This window comes from Chlorocebus sabaeus, chromosome 21 (genome assembly GCF_047675955.1).
Source record: "Chlorocebus sabaeus isolate Y175 chromosome 21, mChlSab1.0.hap1, whole genome shotgun sequence".
NCBI lineage: Eukaryota > Metazoa > Chordata > Mammalia > Primates > Cercopithecidae > Chlorocebus > Chlorocebus sabaeus.
The window spans coordinates 110,349,913-110,374,044 of NC_132924.1; the positions used below are offsets into that span (position 1 = coordinate 110,349,913).

General features: G+C 37.6%; 1 protein-coding gene and 1 non-coding gene across 3 annotated transcripts in view; one reads left to right on the forward strand and one right to left on the reverse strand.

The window, feature by feature from the left end:
• The window catches only part of PTN (pleiotrophin), a 109,245-nt gene that overhangs the window by 51,626 nt on the left and 33,487 nt on the right, over positions 1 to 24,132 (reverse strand). The window lies entirely within an intron of this gene.
• On the forward strand, positions 1,321 to 1,398 carry LOC119621635 (small nucleolar RNA SNORD81). The gene has a single exon (XR_005238181.1). It is a non-coding gene; the product is annotated as a small nucleolar RNA SNORD81 (small nucleolar RNA).

The window sequence follows — 24,132 nt, forward strand, 5'->3', positions numbered from 1 at the left end:
CTCTGGCCTACTGTTTCATTGCACTTTTAGAAAATCTCAACAGCAACTTATGTTACCAGCTTCCAGCAAGAGATTCTTCTTATGATCAATTCCTATTTTCACCACAATTATCATAATACCCGAGAGGGGTAGAATAAGAACATTATATCCAACTTATGAATATGTAAACCAAATTAACACATATAAGAGTATAAAACAGGAGAAAAGTGAGCCAGTCTATCCATCGAAGATAAATAATTTCTTTTTTACTTAATTATTCATTTAGACTGAAAAAATTTATAGTGTGAATGCATAATAAATACCAGGTACCAGGCTGAGTGATGCAAATGTAGAGATAAGCACCTCGATTGGGAAAAATACACAAATATTTGGAAGAATAGTTTCAGAATGAGTTAAAAATCAGAAGTTACCATATATATGGTACTAAACTTTCTTCTTGAAAGCGTGTTTCCATACTTAGTTGGACTAAATAAGCCTTAACTACTGTTCAGCCCCCAAATGGTATGATTCTATCTTGCTTAATTCTGCAAAATCACTGTGAGATAAATATGGCAGGCATTGTTAATTTGCAGTTAATAGACTATAAAATTGAAGATTTAATAGATTGCATAACTTACTCCCAACCTCACAGATAGTTAATACCGAAGCCAGATAAGAAGTTAACTTGATTTGAGTCCTAATTATTCTATTTATTATGTAAAAATTCTCATTTGTGCTTCATGAACGTTATCATCAGCTTTCCCATTTCATAGATTGAAATCTTTGTGCTATGTTTACAAAGCAGCACATTGAATAAACAAGGCTTGCTCCCCCAAATGATGTGATATTTGCTGTTTGGTTAGTAAAAATGTTTCCGCTGCTTCCTTTGGCATTTCACATGCACAATTTATGAACAATTCGCTGTCACCTCCACTTACAGTGTTTCTTTCAAATAACTTCTATTTCCAGAGGACTTGTAAAAAGTAATTTAAGTGGCCCAAACCTGATCACTATGTATATTTAAAGCTTGTTGGCTATTGTTGGTATGACATGGAGTTCTTTTCTGCTTAGGGTCACCCAGGATGTGAAATAAATAAGACAAAATATGCATTTTTTTCAGATAATTTTTAAAAGGGGAGTGACCTTAAATTGGTCCTTAAACTCCTAATCCAACAACCAGAATTTGTTTAGTTCTGTTATATACAAGATTCTGTGGACATATAAAATATACTATATGACGCTCATTCATAAAGAACTTAAACTAAAACTTGAAGGTTTTCATGAACATGTGATAATGCCTATATTCAATATGACAAAATATTCCATATAATTAAAAGTCTTAAAAATGCATGATGATCTCACCTCAGTTTGAACTCTCTCACTGATTACTTGATGACAATAAAAAGATCTGATATTGTGTCAAGAAAGAATAAAGAAAAAAAAGGGCTTCCATTGTATGTGCTCCAAAATGTCTATAGTACAGTTCATTCTGAAGCCAGGGGGTGTGTGTGTGTGGGGGGGGGGGGTGCTATTAGATGACTTATCTTCTTTAATAATGTTTTTTCCAGACTATAAAAGATATATATGATAATTACTTTCAACAGTTGAGTTCCCCTAGAAAACCAACCAAAAACATCTATTGACTAAGCAAAGCTAATTTAATTAAACCTACAGCAGCAGCAAAGAGGATAACCTTGACTACATCTTAGTGTCTCAGAAGGAATAAGTAAAAGAGGATATTTCCAGGGCTTTGGGGTCAGGTCTCAAGTGGTATAAATTGAATCTTTCAAAGCAGGGAATTGATTAGGATTCAGCAAAGTTCATATTATAATAGTTCAGTGAGGTGAAGGTCTTACAGTGAGTCTTAATAAATGAATTGCTTAATAAACAAGCTGTTGCCCCAAATAATTTGCCCAGATGAGTTAATTGTTTGGATATATTGGCTTTCAAAAATTTTGTGATGCAACAAAGTTATGAATTGGTTATACTGCCTCATTTTCTTGGCCCAACATTTGCTAAAATAATGGGAGTAACTCAGGAGCTCTGCCTGGTCTTCATCTTAATTTTGTCCCTTGGTTATCAGCAGACATGAAACACACCTTGCCCACCCAGTTTTCTAATATGCTAAATGCAATTTGTAATTATTGTTTATGCTTTAAAGGATATTTGACCACATTCCAAGGGCCTCCAATGAAAACAGCACAGATTTTTATCATCAGATGTATTTACTGAATTTTATCTAAAGCTAAATGTGTTTTTTAAATTTAGCATTGGGACCTTAATATCAAAGAATAAATATTTGCATAGAGATGGAAAGAAAAAAATTGCTTCTCAGCCTTTTGGCTAAGATCAAGTGTAGAGATGGAAATAAACATTTATTTAGGGGGAAGAAACCTTTTATTTGAAGTTTGAAAACTTTAGACCTATTATTCCTCAAGAAAACTGAAGTTATACATAACGTATTCATTAATAATGATATTCTTATGGGAAAAGACTTTCAGTAAAAGTACAAAAAGGGCAGAATCATACCTTCTGCTGGATGGTGGACTTAATTTTAAAACGCCAAGAGAAGAAAATACTTCAAATCAGACAATAACGAAAGCCTCCACACTGGATAATAATATAAACCTCCCGGCTGAAACAATGTTTTTTTTTTTTTTTTTTTTTTTTTTTTTTTTTTTTTTTTTTTTTTTTTTGAGACGGAGTCTCGCTCTGTCGCCCAGGCTGGAGTGCAGTGGCGCAATCTCGGCTCACTGCAAGCTCCGCCTCCCGGGTTCACGCCATTCTCCTGCCTCAGCCTCCCGAGTAGCTGGGACTACAGGCGCCCGCCACTGCGCCCGGCTAATTTTTTCTATTTTTAGAAGAGACGAGGTTTCACCATGGTCTCGATCTCCTGACCTTGTGATCCGCCCGCCTCGGCCTCCCAAAGTGCTGCGATTACAGGCGTGAGCCACCGCGCCCGGCCTGAAACAATGTTAAGATTACTATTTATTTTGCACTTACATGCAGGTGCTATAGTAAGATGTGTTTATATACACATATATTCTTCTTTAATAGTCACAATCACCTTGCAAAGTAGGTAGAATTATTACCATTTACAGATGGCAAAGAGAATCAACAGGTTCAGCATGTCACTCAACTCAGGAGAAGTGGTAAAAGCAAGATTTGAACTTGGTGTGTTTGACTTCTAAACATATTCTCTTAGGATCAGTAAAAGAAAGGAACATAGCTATTGTCATGAAATTAGAGCCTTGGTATTGAAATGTGATCTCGAAGCACCCTAGCACTTTATCTTTCAAATGACTTTTACACTGGAGGGTTTCTTTTTTTATTAAAGGGAAAGAGCAGTCCTGTGAAGACAGCTTTGGCTTTCAGGTATGTGTTAGGCAGAATTCAAAGATACTCCTAAGAACACACGACTTCTCTTATTGATCAAGCAGCCATGAATCCAAGTGTTGCTGTAAAGGGATTTCACAGATGACACTAAGGTTCCAAATCAGTCAACCTTAAAATAGGGATATTATCTAGGTGGCCCTGACCTAATTACATAAGGCCATTAAATCTGGGTCTTGTGGTCAGAGACAGAGAAAGTCAGAAATTTCAAGTGTGAGAGGGAGCTGGTCCAAGGAAATTCTGCTGGCTTTGAGATGGAGGGATCATATGGCCAGGATGGTCTCTATGAGCTAAGTGGCCCATAGCTGACAGGAAGGAAAGAGGGACCTCATTCCTGCAACTGCAACAGACTAAATATGGTTGATGATCTGAATCAGCCTGTAAATTTGCTCTTCCCCAAAATTTCCAGAAAGAAGCACAGTTCAACCACCATCTTGATTTCAGTTTCAAGACCCTGAGCAGAGAACTCAATCATATCATATCTGAACTTCTGATTTAAGTAACTGTGAGTTAATCAATAGGAATTGTTTTAAGTCATTACATTTATAGTAATTTGTTATATGGTGTATTCATCCATTTTCATGCTGCTGATAAAGACATACTGTAGACCAAGCAATTTACAAAACAAAGAAGTTTAATTGGACTTAGAGTTCCGCATGGCTGGGGAAGCCTCACCATCACGGTGGAAGGCAAGGAGGAGCAAGTCACATCTTATATGGATGGCAGCCACTAAAAAGAGAGAGCTTCTGCAGAGAAACTCCCCCTTTTAAAACTGCCAGATCTCGTGAGGCTTATTCACTATCATGAGAACACCATGGGAAAGACCTGCCCCCGTGATTCAATTACTTCCCACCACGTCCCTCCCACAACATGTGGGAATTCAAGATGAGATTTGGGTGGGGACACAGCCAAACCATATCATATGGCAATAAAAACAAATGGTGTTCTAAATAGGAAACAAGGGTTAACCTGTGATTGAGACTTTAATGGGTACTTCGGGTTAACCTGAAAATGAGCTTGCTTTATCTGTAAAAAAATATAATCAATTTCCTACAAACACATTTGCAAGAAAATATCAATAGTAGTAGGTTTATCAGATTCCTCCAGTTATCTGATCATATGGAATTATAAATAAATAATGGTTATAGTAATAATATGTAAGTAATGCTTTACAGTGTACAATGTATTACCACATTCATTATATCACCTGGACCTTATTATAACCAAGTAGAGTAGACAAATTATTATCTCTTCTTATAGTGCAAGAAATAAATACATAGGACAAGCGACTGACTCAAAATCAACTTGAAGAATTTGGAGGTGAGCTGGGGTGGCCAGAAGATGACATTCAAGGACTTCTGACTTCCCTCAAAACCACATTTCATTTCCAGGGCTGACTTAAAATGTTTCAGCAAAACATAGCATTATGTTCCCCTTTTCTATTCTCTTCCAATTAAAAGAAAAACAAAAAATAACATATATTTTTACTTGAAATAAGTGTTTTTCCCCCACATCAAACATTTCTCTTCATCACACAATGTGGAACATTTTAAAGGTATTTTTAAAGCAATATTCAAACTGGTTTTATAAAAGTTTGAACTATGGTTTCAAAATGGTTGAAGTTGAATGACAAAAAATTGTCAATAACCAAAATGGGATTCATTAAATACATCTATAAAATGTGACCTATAGTTATGTACAAAAATTGTGATATATATTTATTCCCATGAGTAGTTGTTGATTCTGTCTGTATACTACAAACCCATTTTGTTTAAAAAAAGTACATATGTATACACACACATTCACACACACACATATGCAATATGAGCATTTTTTGAAAGAAGTTATCTGTGGAATGTGGGGCATTTAAAAATTACTTTTCAAAAATTTCTACATTTTATAAATACTATATTTTATAGTATATGTTTATTATCAGAAAAATGGCACTACAGTCATTTTCATTTCACAAAATAATTTGATTGAAACTGTGCCTCAGTCTAGTTGTATCAAAGCAACATGATTATTATTAAATATCCAACAGTCTTTATGAAAGTTGAAAATTAAATGTAGAGCAAGGCTCACATCTTCATCAAATCACTATTTGCTCACATGAAGGCAGCTGGGCACCTGTAACTCACAGGCTGGGCATCTACAGCTTTAGTGACCACTGCCTACGGGTCTCTCATTGTCCCTGACCACCAGTTTTGACTTGAGTATCAAGTGCCAGTTGACATCCCCAACGGCATCCCAGATCTGGTCAGACACTCAGAGTACCGGAGTGAGCCTGAGGGAACATTTATGTCCTCTGACATAAGTGCTGACTCCATTTTTTCAAAGCTCCTACTGAAGTAAGTTGAGGGAAATTGTCTTACTTTACTTCTCCTTCATATATTATGAAGATGCCATACTCTGAATTGAGTGTCCCATCTGAATTGTTGAAACATAAATTTCTAGCCAGAGGCAGTGCAATTAGAATGACTGTGGGTTCTTTCGACATACTTGAGAAGTAGATGTAACTTGGCCAGGGTTTCAACCACTCACCCTTATTGGAATTAGATTCTTTGGCATCCCCCTCTAGTAACCCAATGGCATTTAGTCTCTGTGTTCCCTTGTGTCTGCAGAATAAAACTACGATTCTGACAAAGTGTGAGAAACCATCAGTCTTGGCCTGCTCTGAACCAACAAAAATGCACATGAATTTTGCTACTTTATTACTTTATGTTCATTGCTACTCATGTAAAACATGGCCATCCCTTGTTATTGGTGGGGGATTGGTTCCAGGACCCCTGTGGAAACCAAAATCCGTGAATGTTCAAGTCCCTGATATAAACCAGTATAGTATTTGCATATAACCCACACACATCCTCTGCATACTTCAATCATTTCTAGATTATTTATAATACTGATATGATTTGGTTCTGTGTCCCCACACAAATCTCACCTTGAATTGCAGTAATTCCCATGTCATGGGAGGGACCTGGTGGGAGGTACGTGAATCATGGGGGCGGGTTTTTACTGTGCTGTTCTTATGGTAGTGAATAAGTCTCACAAGATCTGATAGTTTGAAAAGGAGAGTTCCCCTGCATATGCCCTCTTGCCTGCCATCATGTAAGGTGTCCCTTTGCTCTTCTTTCGTCTTCTGCCATAATTTTGAGGCCTCCCCAGCCATGTGGAACTGTGAGTCCATTAAACCGCTTTCCTTTATAAATTACCCAGTATCAGGTAAGTCTTTATTAGCAGCATGAGAACAGACTAATACAAATGCCTAAAACAATGTAAATCCTATGTAAATGGCTGCTATACTGTATTGTTTAGGGAATAATGACAAGAACAAAAGTCTGTACATGTTCAGGACAGATGCAACCATCTATTTTTCTCTCCTGAATATTTTCAATTCAGGGTTAGCTGAATCTACACATATGGAACCCCCAGTCAGGGAGGGCTGACTGCATTCCATTTAGAGTCAAGTGGATGGGTGAGTTTTGGCATGTTGGTGGGGTCATTTTCCAAAAGGAAAAAAAGTAATCAAAATGTGGCATAACACAATATTTTAAAAACTTGAAAAAGAAAATAACTGAATCTTTATTCTTAACACCCTACCAAAATTGTTTTAATTTCTAATTACCTTCTATCCTTTACCCACATGCATATTCATTCTTTTTTACATAGTTGCCATCTCATATCACTTACCATTTTGCATTCTTCTCAAAATGTAACAAGCCATAAGGCTTTCCTCTCCTCGAACCACTCCTGGTCTTCTAAATGGGTTAACATAAACTGGGTCTTGTGATGGAGCTGAACAGCTGAATTGGCTTAGGCCTAAAACTGCTCAATGGTAAAGGTGAGAGATGAAAGAGAAAAGGTAGAATCCATGAACAGATGGAGTGGAACTAGCTCCTACTTCCTGACTCGCTCCTACTTCCTGACTGATGGGACACAGGTGATTGAAGCTAGTGTGTGTGCATAGGGGGCAGCCAATCCTTCAATCTCCCAGGCAGTATAACTATACTGAGGATGAATTTAAAAAGCAAACACTCCTAAATACCTTTAGAAGTTATTCCTCATATGATTGATAAAGTTTCTGGGCTAGCATACTTGAAATGCTAGTAATTAGAGTGGAGTTACTTGTGCAGGGTGCTGAGGATGACAGAAATATTTTATCTTGGAATGTGAAGCTGTGGATGATTCTACCATACTCAGCATCATAAAGATGGCAAACTCATGTCCTGACTTTACTTTTTTTAAAAATAGACTTTATTTCTAGCACAGTTTTAGGTTCACTGCAAAACAGAGTGGGAAATAGAGATTTCCTGTATACTCCCTGCCCCCGCACATGCGTAACCTCCCCCATGATCAGCATCTCCCACCAGAGTGGTACATATGTTATAATTAATGAACTTTCCTTGACACATCATCACCCAAAGTCTGCATTTACATGAGGGTTCATTCTTGGTGTCATACATTCTATGGATTTGGACAAATGTAGAATGTATCCACCATTATAGCATCATACACAGACGTTCCACTGCCCTAAAGACTCTCTGTGCTATGACCTCCCTTTTTAAACAGAATGATTTAAAATTGAAGGAAAAAAAGTTTTGATATATCATGCAAGCAAAAAATGTTAATGGAGAATTACAATTATATCTTCAGTTTGTTCTTATACATGTATTTGCAGAGTTTCACCATCATTTCCCCCTTTTATTTTACTTCCTAGAAAGGAATAATACTCATTCAGGCAAAAATTTAGATATATAAAAGCATCCATATTTTAGACCTTAGTTGCAAACTGATTTCTTTTTATTATTGTTGTATTTTTTGTGGCTTAGCTGGACGGGGAGTTCTTCCTTCTAGCCATAGCTCGGATGTTGAATACAGTCTGCTTAGGTACTTAGTAGGGCTGGTGATGGCCCATGAAGTGCCCTTGAACAAAATTTCAGAAGGCACCTCTTCCTCCAGGTGAACACAAGGCCACAGAGGAGTACACTGGGTATCATACAGAGAAGATCTCCCAACTCTCTCTCTGGCTTGGGCAGCCTTGTACAGAGCACAATTTGCATCACGATGGACAATAGCCTTGGTCCTGACATTTAAGTTTCCTTTTTAAATTTAGACTCTGTCTGCTTTGCTTGGCAGTCAAGTATCTAGTCAGAAGCCAAATTAGAATCACCCACTCCCTACCAGGCCATCTCATGCCCTACCAAGAGAGTCTGGCTTGTTAGCAAGTTTCTCTGCCATCCACCTCAGCTACCAGAAAACAGGCCAAGTTGCAGTTACTGAAAAGCCCAGTTATGTTGTGTCTTGAGCTCCTCTCAGTGCTTCTAGCTATGTATTCTTGTGGCATGTGTATTTGTACATTTGGAGGAATACGTGGAAGGCAAATAAAGATGTATACCATTTCCATTAGCCAAATTATTTGAAATAGTAATAAAGATGGCTGTTTTAAGTGGGTCTGGGATTAGGTATGGGCATCAGATACCACTGCTGTTTTCTTTTGTTTTACTTTTTTTATATAAAGTGACTCACAGAACTTTAAGTTGGAACTCATGCCTTCAGAGAATTTGGCAAACAATAAAAGAGAAATAAAATAACTTGCCCTGGGTCACCCATCTGGTGACTGACATTGATGACAGAGTCAGTCTTGTATCCCAACAATCTAGTTCTCTCCTATCTAACACAGTAGTCACTGGCCACTTGTGGCTATTAAGCCCACAAAATGTAAGTAGTCAGACTGGAAATGTACTATAAGTGTGAAATACACATCAGATTTTAGAGACTCTGTGAACAAAAAAAGAATGTAAAAATATCTCAAATATACTTATTCATTCAAACAGTCATTACACATAGAACAATGAGTAACACAGACTCGGTCCTGACTTTTGTGGAGTTTAAAATATAGTAGATATTATTCAAAATGTTCTTTTTTATTGCTTGGACTTTCATATGAATATTTTGATTATCTGCCTGATATTCTCAAAGCAGACACCATCGTAGCTCTGCTGAAATATCGAGGACTGGGATGTGAGCTAGGAGTGCCTTACCAATTGCCGCCTGGCCAAGATGCAATTTCTCATCTGTTCTAGAGCCTCATTTTTAAATCAAATAGGCATTAGTCCCATGTGACTGGTGAATACTTAAAACGTGGCTAGTCCGAATGGAGACATGGTGTAAGTGTAAAATACACACTGAATTTCAAAAGCAGTATGAAAAAAATGAATATAAACTACATCAATCACAAGTTTATATTGATTTAGATGGTAAAATAATATTTTGTATATATTGGATTAAATAAAATATATTATTAGAATTAACTTCATCTGTTTATTTTTCCTTTTTTACGTGGTTATAAAAAATTAACATTACGCATGTGGCTCACATTATATTTGTATTGGCCAGTACTTCATATACTAATTTTTTCCACTTCACCAGTGTTAAGTGGAGCTCTGCCCTCCAGAAAGCTGTGGAGCAAACTGATGAAGAAACTTGAACCTAGCTAGAGAACTGTCAGCTGCCTCAGCCCCTGCTCCCACCTCTTCTGCTTGAAAAGAAGCAGAAAAGAAAGGTCACTTGAAGGGTCACTAGTACCTTGAGTGATTAGTGAGCAAGATTCAAAAGCCTAGGTAGCATGATGCCACGGAGAGGCAGTAGAGTTTAACTGGAAATCTCATTCCTCTGATCTCAGAGTTCTTTCTCACTTACTTAATGAAAATTCCAAAGCAAATCATCAGATCTTGCCAAATCTCCATCTCTTTAAGTATAAGTATTAAAAGAATCTGTCCTCTCCATTTCAGATAGAATTATAGCAAGTGAGATAAACGTCTGTGAAATTATCTGATAAGCTGCAAACCATATTGCCATTATCATCATTTGTAATAATCATGATAATAAATATTTTGGTAAGCAATCAAGAAAAACTGTGAGAGGTAAAAGATTAAAATACCATACTCCTGGGGAAATTCCAAAACCAAGAAAAATTCAAGTAGACATGTTAAAATACTAATGTATAAATAGAAAGGTTGACAAAGGAAGAAGAGAGTTAAGGCAATGGGGAACTAGAGTGAAGACAGGAGAAAGAGTAGAGACAACTTGGTTTTGGAGCTCACATCTCTACCAATTGCCAGATGCCAGGAGATCACTTTGATATTATCTGCCTTTCCAATGAGTATTCTCTTCTAGGTTCTATTAAAAAACTACTGATTAAAAATAAAACCCTCACCCTATTTATATTGCGGCCAATTGTTTGGGGATTTCTGTGGTGGCAGGGGGTGGAGAGTAGAACTCTGATTTCACACTGCATAAGTTGAAGCTTATTGAAACAGAGGGGACTCTGTACAATTTCTGGCTTAGCAATACCAGGCACCACACCACTTAGGCCATAATTGCACACTAGTGAAACACAGAGGCTCCATTATTTTTCTGAGGATCGGAGCTGATCTTAACATTCCTGGCTCTCCACCAAACCCCCCAAACTGAAGCAGATTGGATGGCCTAAGAAGTCCTATGTAGATGTAGGTTATGCTTGTAGTTGTCTGGGAAGTTTGTTACAGTGTGGAAAGTTGAGCTATTTTATGCTTACTTGAATGCACAAAAGATTCAAAAAGTATTCCAAATCAGAGCTAATTTAAGTCAGCAAATACATTTTCCAGTGTGCATGGCAAAGAGCTTGATGCCACAGAGAAATTCATAAAGTGGAAAGAAACAGACTTTGCCCAAAGAAGCTTGCATAAGATATGGACAGACAAAATAATGTTGATGAAAATACTTTTAAAAATAAGACATGTTATAAAATTGTACATGATCATTTTTTTCCAAAAAATCTGTACCGTCATTTTGCTCACATAAGCATAGTTAAATTTGGTTTGGGTATAGTCTGTGGGATAAAGGGGCATAGGCCATTACATATGTGGAGGTGGGGAAGCCACCATGGATATCTAAGACACTGTGAGTAAACCTGTCTAAATAGAATAGAAGTTTTACATAGCAGCACTGGAAGAAGAGTCCCAGCAAGAGGTAGATGGCATACTCAAGTGGATGCATTGAGGCTAATTTCATGAATGCATTATTTAAAATTGCATGAGCTGAGTTAACGAACACCAAGGAGAGACTGTTGGAACATACTTAGATGAGCAACAAAAAAAAAGATTTACCACCTTTAGATCTGGGGTGGAAACTAGAAGGGGTCATTGTCAGAATCTACAGAGAGAAGGAGAAAGCAGCCTGAGGAACAACCTCTAAATACACACAACAACAACAAAAATGCAGGCAGTGAGGGAGAGAAATAAATAGCCCAGGCGCATTCTTATCCAACACTTTGAATTCCCAACAGTTCCTCCATTGGCCAAGGCAAAGCAGAAGCCAGATGGCAAATGAATCTATTGATTTTTCCATGAAGGTCAGCCTCCTGATAGAGCAGAAAAAAGGTGGTAGGAGAGTAGAGCTGGAGGTGCAAATAGAAGATATCCAGAAGAGCTGATAGTTAGATCAAGAGGATATCTAAGGGGCTAGAAGCTTTCCCATGGTGGGCAGGAATGGGGAATGTTTACAGGTGTTGTTTACTGTCTGCACCCACAAATACTGTCATGAGCTTGCTCCACGTCTATCTCTAATTGTTCACGTGTCAGAAATAGCTCACTCTGCAAGAACAGGGACCAGAAGCTTTCCTACTGAGTTCCAACATAAAGTACCTGAGTCAAGGATTAAGGAGCAAGAATTGATAAAACATAGATCCATATGCAACTTTAAGAGCCTGTAAGGATTCTTAAGTATAAAAATATTGTTGTTTTTAATCTTGAATTTTTCACAGTCCTGAGGTTTGTGTTAATCCAAATTTTGATTAAATTTTGATTGAACTAATCCTCAACTCTGTATTCATTAGTTCAGTAAATATGCTTTAGATTTTCTTTTTCTTTTAACTTAGCCAAATATTGACCTGTAACTGTCCAAAAGTTTACTGAGTTTCTGATTAAATATTAAACAGAGGCCAGGCGCGGTGGCTCACGCCTGTAATCCCAGCACTTTGGGAGGCCAAGGCAGGCAGATCACGAGGTCAGGAGATCGAGACCATCCTGGCTAACATGGCGAAACCCTGTCTCTACTAAAAATACGAAAAATTAGCTGGGCTTTGTGGCGGGCGCCTGTAGTCCCAGCTACTTGGGAGGCTGAGGCAGGAGAATGGTGTGAACCTGGGAGGGGGAGCTTGCAGTGAACAGAGATTGTGCCACTGCACTCCAGCCTGGGGAACAGAGTGAGACTCCATCTCAAAAAGAAAAATTATATATATATATATATATATATATATATATATATAGAGAGAGAGAGAGAGAGAGAGAGAGAGAGAGATGGATAGATAGATAGATATAAAAAACAGAAAAATGACTCCAAGCTATTTAATATAGTAGTTTCTCTAATGTGGACATTTTTTTTTCAAATTTTCTAATCCTTCCACAGGTTTTAACATAAAAATAACTGAAGTGTTGTAGACCTCTTATAATTCATGTTAAAAAATGCATGGGCACTGGGTGGCTGGTCACTGAGACACAGCGAGATCTGGTCAAAATTCTGTGCACACTCTTGGTGGCTCAGCATACCGTATTGAGAACAGATTGTTTCCATAGAGGCTCTACTTTATTCCTAGCTCTGTTGCCTATAATTATTGTAAAGCAGGACTATTTCCTGCCTTCCTGCCCAAAATAGCAGGAAGCATCCAACTCTGTCAACTCCCTTTGCTCTTGGCACCACCTCTCTGCAGGGGTTAGGGTTTCCTGCCAGGAATTTCAAAAAAAGTAACTCTGTTTTGGTTTCTTATCCAAAATTCAGCTTGCAAGCAAAGAAATCGAGCAAGATCTATAATACAGTGAGGGATTCGGAGAAATTACATGGCTTTTGGCCTGGTTAATAGCACCAAGCTGGGGTTAGACTCATTGTGAGAATCAGTTCCAGGTAAGACTTGATGAGCTTTGGAGTAATTGAAGCAATTGAACACTCTAAAGAGTGTTTTATTAAGTACTGATAGCAAAGAAAACATTCATTACCCGTGGGGTTTAATGAAAAATTGCACTGAGCATTCCTACATATTTCCTCTATGGACCCATGCTATGTCTCCGTGGGCACATCGTATTCACAGCCAGAATACTGTTCATCGCTAATATGACTAGCCCTACCTCCAACCTTTGCTAGCTCCCGAGGTCACGTCCTTTAGGCATCTGGTGCCTAAAATGAATGTCGTCTAACTATAACAAAGCTCTCAACTATCATAGCTAACATTAACTGCATTTTGTTGTTATTGATGGTGGCGGTTATTCTCTTTGGCTCTAGGCATAACACTAAATGTTTTTATATGCTTGTATCTCAGCTAAGTTTACCATAGCTCCATTAGGGGATGACTGTTAGTCCCCATTTTACAAATGGGGAAACTGAGTTTTAGAAAGATCCAGTCATTAGACCAGGTTCATAAGGAACAGAGCTAGGGCTTGAAGTAGGCAGTGCTGCACTCCTCATCATAGGGTCCCCATGGTATGCTCCTCTGAGAACATTTAATGGCACAGTGCAGAATAAAAAGAAGCCTTCCTGACGACCCCACCAAATATGAGGGGCAGTTATTTCCAAAGAGGAGACAGAAAGTGCTGATATCACAAAAAAACATGCTCTGGTATGAAAGACACACTTCCATCAAATGTACAAGCTTTAACCTTCAAGAGAGACTGTTCCCTGACTCCTCGCCCCTGTGCCTACCCTTGTGAAAGAGACAAACATCTTTGTCTCTTCTGATTGTACACTCCCAGTTTTTGTTACTGTGCTTAAGAATCAACCCTGAAAAATTCAGATCTGACTCTTTTGCCAGAGACCCTGTCCTGACCCTAGAATCATGGTAGCCTCCAAGTAAGAGGCATCACTCACTTAAAAGGCCAGGGAAGACCCAAATCATCATACATGCCAAATACTCAAAAGTCACCTTCATTGGGTCTAGATTTAAAATTCTTTCATGGAGAGCCCATGGCCTTTCATCCTCAGTCTTTGGGCTAAGCACATGAGGAAGAAAAGCCCAAGATGAAGTGGCTGCCCCTCCATGAGAGCAATGTCACTTCTCTCTTTACAACACTAATCTCTCTTTCTCAATGGGTAGATAGATGACAAGTAGATGAACAGGTAGATGGATAGAACATTGGTATTACATTAAAATTCACAATTTGAACATTTTTATATCTTTTACCCCATTTGACTCAGAATTTTGTGACCATCAGAGTGGCCTTAGGGCCTAAGGCATAGGTGGCTGATTCTAGCAGCATAATATGAGAAGCGTAAAAATTCATCAGGTATTTCAAATGAACTTGATTTTCTCTTAGTTCTTCATGCATTCATTCTTATGGATATTTATGAAGGGCTTTGTAGGTGTCAGCCCAGGTGCTAGGGACCAGAGACAGGGCAAAACACAGGGCAGTACCTGCCCTCAAAGATCACAGCCTGGTAGAAGAAACTGACAAACAAGCTAACAGTAACAGAGAGGATATTGGGGCATTGTGGAAAGAGACAGGAGCAAGAACCTAACTCTTCCTTGGGAGGCAGGGGTGAGTTAGGGAGTTTTTCAGAGACAGTAAAGCCTGCCAAACCTGGAAGATATGAGCAGATATTAGCGAGTTTGATAGCAGAGACAAAGAGGTGCTTGGAACTGGCAGACCTACTCGGCACAGTGGGTCTCCCAAACAATATGGGGGTTTGCAGAACACACTTCCCTAGTAACAACACAAAGGCATATCTTCTCTATGTCTCAAATTCTCTTCACAGACCTTTGATTTTCCCCTGCCTCCACCCTGCTTCAGCCTGAAAGAATCATTAACTCCAATTCCTGAGTATTACCTTGCAATCAGCTGAAGTTTCCGTTTTCAAAATGTCATTCTGAATATCGCACAAAGTTCATTTAACTTACTCTTGCCATCTTATTGGGGATCAGCTCCTTTATGTTTTCATCCTTCTACCTATACCTTAAGCTGAATTCTCATTCATTCCCCATTCTTAATGCTGTCCTAACAGCCTTTTAAAGGATAGTTTGGATAATTATAAAGAAGTCAGGCCTAGGTTCCAGGGATAAAATGTATAAAGGGTATAGTACAGTATTTAGTAAAACGTAGCTTCTGCTAACAACATCCTTACACGACTAGAGTCTCCTAAACAATTTGCAATATGTGTCAGAGTGAAAAATAAAATAGGCAATGTGGGGAATAGAGCTGCATGAGAAACTAAAGCAGGACTACAGGGAAAGACTGGTATGGGGAGAATGCAGGAAAGAGATGGCCCTAAGTGACCACGAACAACCCAAGGGCAGTGTAAAGACCACCGGAGATGGCAGACAGTGTAGGCTGCTCATAGCACCTTTACCGTAAATGCTCGCAAATCCATCAGGAAGGAGACAGCAGTGAGAGTTGTCATCGTCAACAACTATGACAGGTGAACCAGTTCATGTAAAGATTGGACTAGATGTTTTAAGAGACAGGAATAATGAACGATATTGGTCAATTCAGATAGTGTAGTAACAACTCAAAGAGTCCATCACTTTGCCTTGGATGCCAAGACAAGCTGAGAAATTGTGTATATTAAGTAAAAAAAAATGTATAGCAAGCCTACCCAGTGCCGAACACCATGCAGAACAGAAGCTTAAATGTTGGATTCCCATGGAAAGTACCAATGAGCTCCTTTATAGACACAGAATGAGCAGGACTCTGGGAACTTAGATTAAAACAAACAAACAAAAAAATCAAACATGCTAACAGTTTGCTTGTTCTTTGAACTCAGTAATGAAAGCACGTTTTATCCTGTTTTGTTCGCTTTTTAATTAATGTAAAAATTTTAAAATGTATCTTGGCATTTGAAGACTAAGATCTAGCTAGGTAGAGGTAACGGTGAATCTCTTTACTCTTGTGTGTCAAAAATTCAGGATAGTAATTAAAATGTTAGTATATGTTCCTTAAGACTTCTAGTAACTGACTATTTTTGTTATTGTTTTTTCAACATTAAATCTTAAAAGCATTATTTTCAAGAAATCAATAGCATTAACAGTTATTTCTGTATAAAGTAAAAATTATCTGGAGATTTAAAAGAAATCAGTTAAGTAAAGAAAGAAAGTAAACCCTAATAAGTCACTTTATTTATATAGTAATTTATGGCTTAAAAAGATGTTGTGCTTATTATCATATTTGATCCCAACCATTTTGTGAAGCACACAGGACAGCTTGTATTATCCCCGTCTTCCACACATGAAACCTAATCCTCAGAGCAGCTAAATGCCATCAAGAATTTGACACAGCTAGTAAGAAAAAAACCAGAGGCAATGTACCATGTCCTCTAAGTTCTAGTGGCCAAATTGCATGAACCTTGTCAGTATGGTAACATAATATTTAACTATTGGTAAAAGGAAGAATGTGGTTGCTTTTAAAATAAAAATAGGCAACAATCAGATTTTAGCAATCAGCCAAAATTCAATGAAAAAAAAAATCAGAAGGATAAATTAGACAAAGCAATGAAGAAAAGAATTTAGAAATGGATGCAAAAGAATTGGGTTTATTGCCAACTTATACCAAATATCACAAGGAGTCTTATGAAACTATCAGTGCCTTCCTCTCCTCTTTACTCTCTTGGTATGTTTTCCAGGTTAATATTTTTGATAAGGAATGTCAGAAGTTGTCCAATATTGTTAGTGCTGTTATTGTAGTGAAATTTTGTTAAGAACAATGTAATAGTGAACTCCATCTTATATTTATCTGCTGCTTTTATAATTCTAAGACATTTACATTTGAATTGTCTCATTTTCTTGTGTAGGGGGGTAACTGGAACATATAGGATGTGCCATTTAATGGTAGGACACAGTGGCATAAATAGCTCAAAATAACTCAAAAGTCTATCAGTTCAGCTCTGCTTTCCCTGTTCTCAACGTAAGCTGTATGCAATTTAGTTCCTTCATCAAACAATAACTATTACTTGTATGGTCTCAAAAAGAAAGCACTTGATGTTCATGTTTATTCATTGTATAGTACTTATTGTAATCATATCAATAAGGCACTGTTTCCATAGGCCAGCTGCATGAGACATGAAAATGTTTTGTTTTATAACATTCTCACTGTACTTTTCGTTGTTGTCATAATGGAATTTTATTGTATATGGCTCTGAATTCCACTATGTGTTTCAGACTTGAAGAGTTTACTTGCAAAGATTTATTCCCTGTGACAGCAGTTTACAAATAAGCTTCACATCTGAATCACCAGTTATGAGACCCAGCAAGAAAAAATTTATTTCCTAGGTAATTCTGATGAGCTATACAATTTGAAAAGAATTCTTCTATGTATTATCCTTTTATTTTATTGTAGACTCAGGTTGAATCATTATATTTTGGGATTCAGTCAGATTATAATTATTATTATAATGGAATCCTTTCCCCCAGACAAAACTAGAAGGCTGATCACATGAGACTTCTCTTAGTATGACTCTTAATTTGCATTGAGATTATTTGAAATAAACCAAGTACTATCCTAGCATATAAAAGTACTTAAGATATTTTAAAAAACATAAATTTTATCTGTTCATCATTTACCATTTCTACACACAGTTATTAAACACTGTAGACGTCTGTGTTATTGGCATAAAGACAAATAAAATGGAAAGTAACCCCTTAAAAAATCAGTAGGAAAATCATAATTTGTTTCTGATGTTAATCCAATTCTCATCAAAATTATATTTAGGGTGTTAAACAGCACAAATGAGTTTGAAAAAGCAAACAAATTTCATTTGTTGACTATTTCTATAGAATTTCTTGCAGTTTAACTATGAGACAACCACTAAGAAATTAAATCAGCTAAGCTTAAGTTCATATATAACACCCAAAAGGATACTAATCGACTCTTCAGTGCTGGTCTTCCAAAGTCTGTAAGAAGCGACAATAAATTGCATATGTTGCATTCCCCCCAACACAAAAAAATATTTTATGTTGCACAATAGTTTGCCACATAATTAAATTGTTTTAAATAAAGTTGTGTATAAGGTGGGAAAGCTGTAATCTTCTGTACCTAGACTGCACAATGTACTTCCAAGTCCAACAGTTGGGAAGATATGCTGCGTGGTTCAAAGAATAATGACTCCCATACAGAGTTAACAAACACTATCTTAAAAAACACTGCAAATATTGTTAACTGACCCCAAGATTTGCATTATTCTCCTTTCCTCTGATCTTTCCCTTCTTTTTTCTCCTCCTTCCCTTTGCTTTGAGCCTCCTGACAGCCAAGTACTTGCACAGTTACTTTGGGTTACAATATGTTATCCACAGTGGAAATCAGAAACTTTAATTCAAAAGGTGGCCACTCTTGACCTCTGACCCTGGTGCCTCCCACCCTGCTGCTCTCTTCCACTTTCTGTCTCCATGGAACTGAATAGCCAAGTGGAAAAATGGGAGCAGGCAAAGTCTATGCTATTCATAGACCACCCCGCTCCCCTTCCCCATCAAAAAAAGAGAGAGAAAAAGATGAATGAAACTCATTCATCAATAAGCAGGAGATGAAGAAGAAAGCTTTATTGCCTAAAAAGAAAACTGAAAAACAGGGAGGGCAAAAGAGAAGGAATGCCAAGGAAAGACATGGAGAGAAGTAAGGAAGTTCATGTGGAATGCAAGCTGCGAGTTCTCAAAAATAAAAACTCTGAAGATGAAAAGCAGCATAGCACATCTCTCCAAACTGAGGGGTTAATAGTTTCAAAAATGAATGCCTACTACCTGTTTTACATCTTCTTAAAACAAAGGCATGCATCTAGAGGAGAAGCAAAAGGAAAAGCCACAGAACTTCTGAGTTTGTCTTCTTAAAGCATCCTGGTGGCACTGTTTGGGAGCTGACAGAAAAAAGACATTTGCTAAGAGTTGGGAACTGAAGACTCCCATAAAGTTCAACACTGATCTAAAGGAAATTATTTTACATATCAGCGAGAAAGTTATGGTGGCTATATTATTTAGACTACTTATGCAGTTAGTCTGTATTTTAACAAGCATGGTTGAGCAATTCAAAGTGCTCAGAACCAAACCACAACATAAGAAAGTGACGAAAATCAGACAGGCCAATGTCCTCACGTTCGGCCAACTTGATAACAACACAGAAGCTGACATACACAGAGTATATCCTCTCAGTTTGAGAATGTTAGAGCTTAAAATATAAAAATCAGCACTAAATTCAGATCAACCTCAAAACTAAGTAGAGCTCAATAATTCTGTAGCATTCACCATCTTCCCTCTCCACAAGATGAAAATATTCTTTAACCTATTAATAATATCTGAAATCCTGTTTTGTTTTTATCATATGAATGCTGGCTCTGAGATTAGTACACCAAAGCGTTTTCATTCCGTATGAATCAGAGTAACTACCACATGCTTCAGATCAAATACAGTGGGGCAAGATGCTGTTTCTATCACCTTTCAGACTATTCTCCTTTTACCAAAAGGACATCATCTACACCATTAGGGCTGGATAAAGATTGTTCTTGCAGCAAATAAAGTTCCCCTACTTCTTCACCGATATATTCCAGCTACTTTCAAATAGATTTTTTAAGTATTTCGTCAGGATATGTGGCATTAGTCCTAAATAGCTTTTTGCATTCTTCTTCTTATTTCATCTCTACTGACACTCTCTGACTATATTTTCTAAGACTGTCAGATTTCAAGAATATAAGAATGTGCATGAAGAAGATGATGTATTATGATTGGAAAAAGATAAAGAGGCTGACAGTCAAATTGGCAAATTCAAATGAGCTCAAATCAAATGGCAGCCTTAGGGACTTCAAGTATATAGAGTTACCACCACCTGGAGCAGGGAACTTCAGCATCTCCAAAAATTCCAAAATAGGACATAGAAATAAGTGCGGAAGAATTCGTAATAGAAGAATCAGAGATTCTATCCATTGTCACTGTAATAAGAAGGAAACTGGAGACGAATCTGTAGCAAATACTCTTGTGAATGCCCACTCCCTGCACTGCTTCCTCACCTCCTCCCCTTATAATTCTACAGATTCTCATGAATAGAATCCAAAAAAGGGACTAGAATGCAGAGGCAAAGTGGATTCAACTCATTTTGGGCCACTGCCAGATTCTCATTAGGTCCTGGACATGTGAGCCAATGCTGATTTCCATGGCTGATCTATCCTGAATCTGCCCTTCCTGAAACACTAGCCTTTGTCCTTCCAGTCGCCCTCTTTAAATGGGGATTTGGGTGAGAGCAATACCAAGGGGACTGTCATTATTCACCCATTATTATGAAATTGATGGGCTCTAAGTCTCTCTAGCTGAAAGCTCTGACAGGGTGAGATCACATTGGATTGCAGAATCATTGCTTTCCCTGGTAAATCGGGTTACAAATGAAAATGAGAGTTGGGAGGGAGCGTAGAAAGAAGGATAAAGGAAGAGTGTTTTTCCTCAAATTCACCTCACTTCATGCTGGAGTGAGAGGCCATCCATACTCACGAAAGGCTAATTATATAAATCAAATGCCCTGGCTGAGTTTCCAACCCCCTGGGAGCAGGGAGAGCTAGGAATAAATGAGGTCTTCTGCAAAATGAAAGAAATCCTTTGAAAAAATGCCAAAGCCAATACAGCTCAACTCACCAATTTTTTTTTTTTGTAGAAACAGAAAAATCTGAACCAAGGATAACAAAAATAGCTGAGTTTTCACCTTCCAGAAGATTTGGAAATGTATTCACAATTTATTTACTTTCTTGCTAGAATTTATTTATCTTTACTTTATATCACTAAATATGACAACCCTTGAGCTAAATACATCTTCAAAATAAAATCTGACTTACTGTTTTGGAAAGATCACATTCATGTTAGTATGTCATGAGAGCAGACCATTATTGTGTAGCCAGGACTAAATGTGGCGGGAAAATCACTGCACTAGAAACAGGGATATCTACCTTTAGTGCTGGCTTTACTATTCCCTGGTACACAATCTTGGGTGGTCACTTCACCTTCCAGTGCCTCAGATTCCTCATATGAAAATAATGGGTTTGAGGTCCACCTGCAACCCTTTGAGATGTGCCAATTTTCCATACATGCCACAAGCAGTCAATGCTCAGTAGAAAAACTGAAATTCAATCAGCTATCAATGGCATATGTGGCAGCTACTTTGAATATCAAATTTAAAGTCTGGGCTTTGGTTCATGTGACATTTTATCTTCCCTATGGATAGTTTCAGCCTCCATGAAAATTTATTCTTATTCTTGTCCCTCCTCATTGGCACTTCATCATGCTGGGCCCACTGAAGCACAGCATCTGACAGCTGTTCGGTTCCTGACAATCTAAGTTTCTTTTTAGGGCAACTCAGGAAAGGTACCTATTCATATTTTACTAGTAAAGTTACCATTCACTGAGTTTCCAAACCAGGTACCTGGGAGTAATTCAATATATGTTTGCTATAATAGAAGAAATCATTACACAAATTTTTTAATGAAAAGGCCACCTACACTTGATTTAAGATTGCCTCTAGTTGGATGAAGAGCTGATTTAGTCACATTGATTTCTATTCCAACAATCCATTTTTTAAAATTTTTATTTCTGACCACAAACAGCTCATTAAAGTTCAGTCCATAATTAAGAACACAAACTAAATATGTCTACGACTATAGATATATATATATATATTTAATAAATATACATTACATCCACAGATATGTATACACATATATATATATATTTTTAATGTGAGTAATCCATTTTGTTGTTTTCTGTATGTAATATGGCTTATGATTCTGAGATTCAAGTTGATAGTGTACTTTAACAAACACAAACCAATGCCAACAACCCTGCCCAATGGAAAGGTAGACTAAGTAATTTGCCCAAAGTCACTGATGAAGGGCACAGCCAGAGGCAGAATGTACCCTTGCACTCCACTTCCAATCCCATCCACAGCTGCTTCTACTTCTGCCCTTGTTCCTGCCATGAGTTAGAGGGAAAGGATATTACAAGATTTTCTGTGTTCTTTGGAAGGGAGAAACAGCTTCATCTGTTTATGAAATCTCTAAAGCACATAGGATTATATTTTCTGTCCTCTTTTATTAAAAGGGAAGGGTACAGGATCCCTACTGAGGGACACACCTATGTCTTTGCAATCTTACTCTTTCTGACTGCTCTTCTTACAGCCTGCATCTTTATCTAGCCCAGAGGGAGGAAGAACTACTTCTCACTGAGCTAATTCATTGTTTATTTTCTTTATGAATTTCATGTCCTCAAAAGTCATGAATTGTTACTCAAAAGTCATGAATTTTATTCTCTTTTCCTGTGCTCTGCCCTCTCTTGAGAACTAAATTATGATTTTGTCTAGCCATCCTATAAGGAAGGAAGGTTATAGGAAGACTGGACTTACCAATAGGAAAAGAAAAATCAGTACAGAATGAATCCTGCTATTTAACATCACTATGTCACAGAAATACAAATGTACATACGTACATATATACAAACTACAGTGGTGACTAGTTTCTCAATTTGGATGACTGAAACCTTTTGAAACCACTTGAGGGAATACCCATCTACTTTCTTTCTTTTTTGTGGTAGATTCTGCCAGGCTGCTACTGGGTATTGTGGTTCAGAGCTTGGTCAGGTGAATTTTTGTGACAAATATTAATATCATGGTAGGGTGTTCTGGTAATAATCACAGTCTATATCCTAAGAGGTGGTAAGGATTAAACCTTTATGGCAGGCAGATGATGACCAAGGACAAGATGCTCCTGATCCAGTCTTCATGTCTGCATCTCCCCTCAGCACATTGGCTCTCAGTAAGTTCCGTGGAGCATAAACACTATTCTAGGGATCATAAATATTAAGCAGGGATAGGAAGATTTGAATCAATCAGATAACCCTAAACTTACTTGGTTTCCCTAAATTGTCTGAGACTGACATTTTGACCCCTGACAGGCCCAGATGAAAATTAAGTTACCTCTAAACCTAAGAGGTTCACTTATTCTACCAGTTCAAAAGACCATTTGATGCAGGGACTGAAAGAAAAAAATACGAAAGACAGGATCGAAAGTACATACTGAAATAGATCCTATAGCAGAGTAAAGAGTGAGGGTTACATACAATTTTCTGTGACCTGGAGAACTGGAATGGCTGAGGAAACTGATTTACAGCCATACCTTGGAGATACTGCATGTTGGGTTCCAGACCACTGCAATTAAAGTGAATGTCACAATAAAGCAAGTCATACAATGTTTTTGGTTCCCCAGTGCATACAAAATTTATGTTTATACTACACTGCAGCCTTTTAAGTGTTCAGTAGCAGTATGTCTTTAAAAAGTATTTATCTTAACTTTAAAATGTTGTATTGCTAATATATGCTAATGATCATCTCAGCCTTCAATGGGACATGACCATTTTGCTAGTAGAGGGTCTTGCCTGGATGTTGATGGCTCCTGAGTGACCAGGGCAGTTGGTTGTGAAGTCAGGGGTGGCTGTGGCAATTCCTTAAAATAAGACAACAATGAAGTTTTTCACATCAATTCACTCTTTCATGAGTGATTTCTCTGTCGCATGTGATGGTGTTTGATAACATTTTACCCACAGGAGAACTTCCTTCAAAATTGAAGCGACTCCCCTCAAAACTTCCCACTGCTTTATCACTTAGGTTTATTAATATTCTAAATACTTTGTTGTCATTTCAACAATGTTCACATCTCCACTAAGAGTAGATTCCATCTCAAGAAACCACGTTCTTTGCTCACCCATAAGACACAACTCCTCATCTGTTCAAG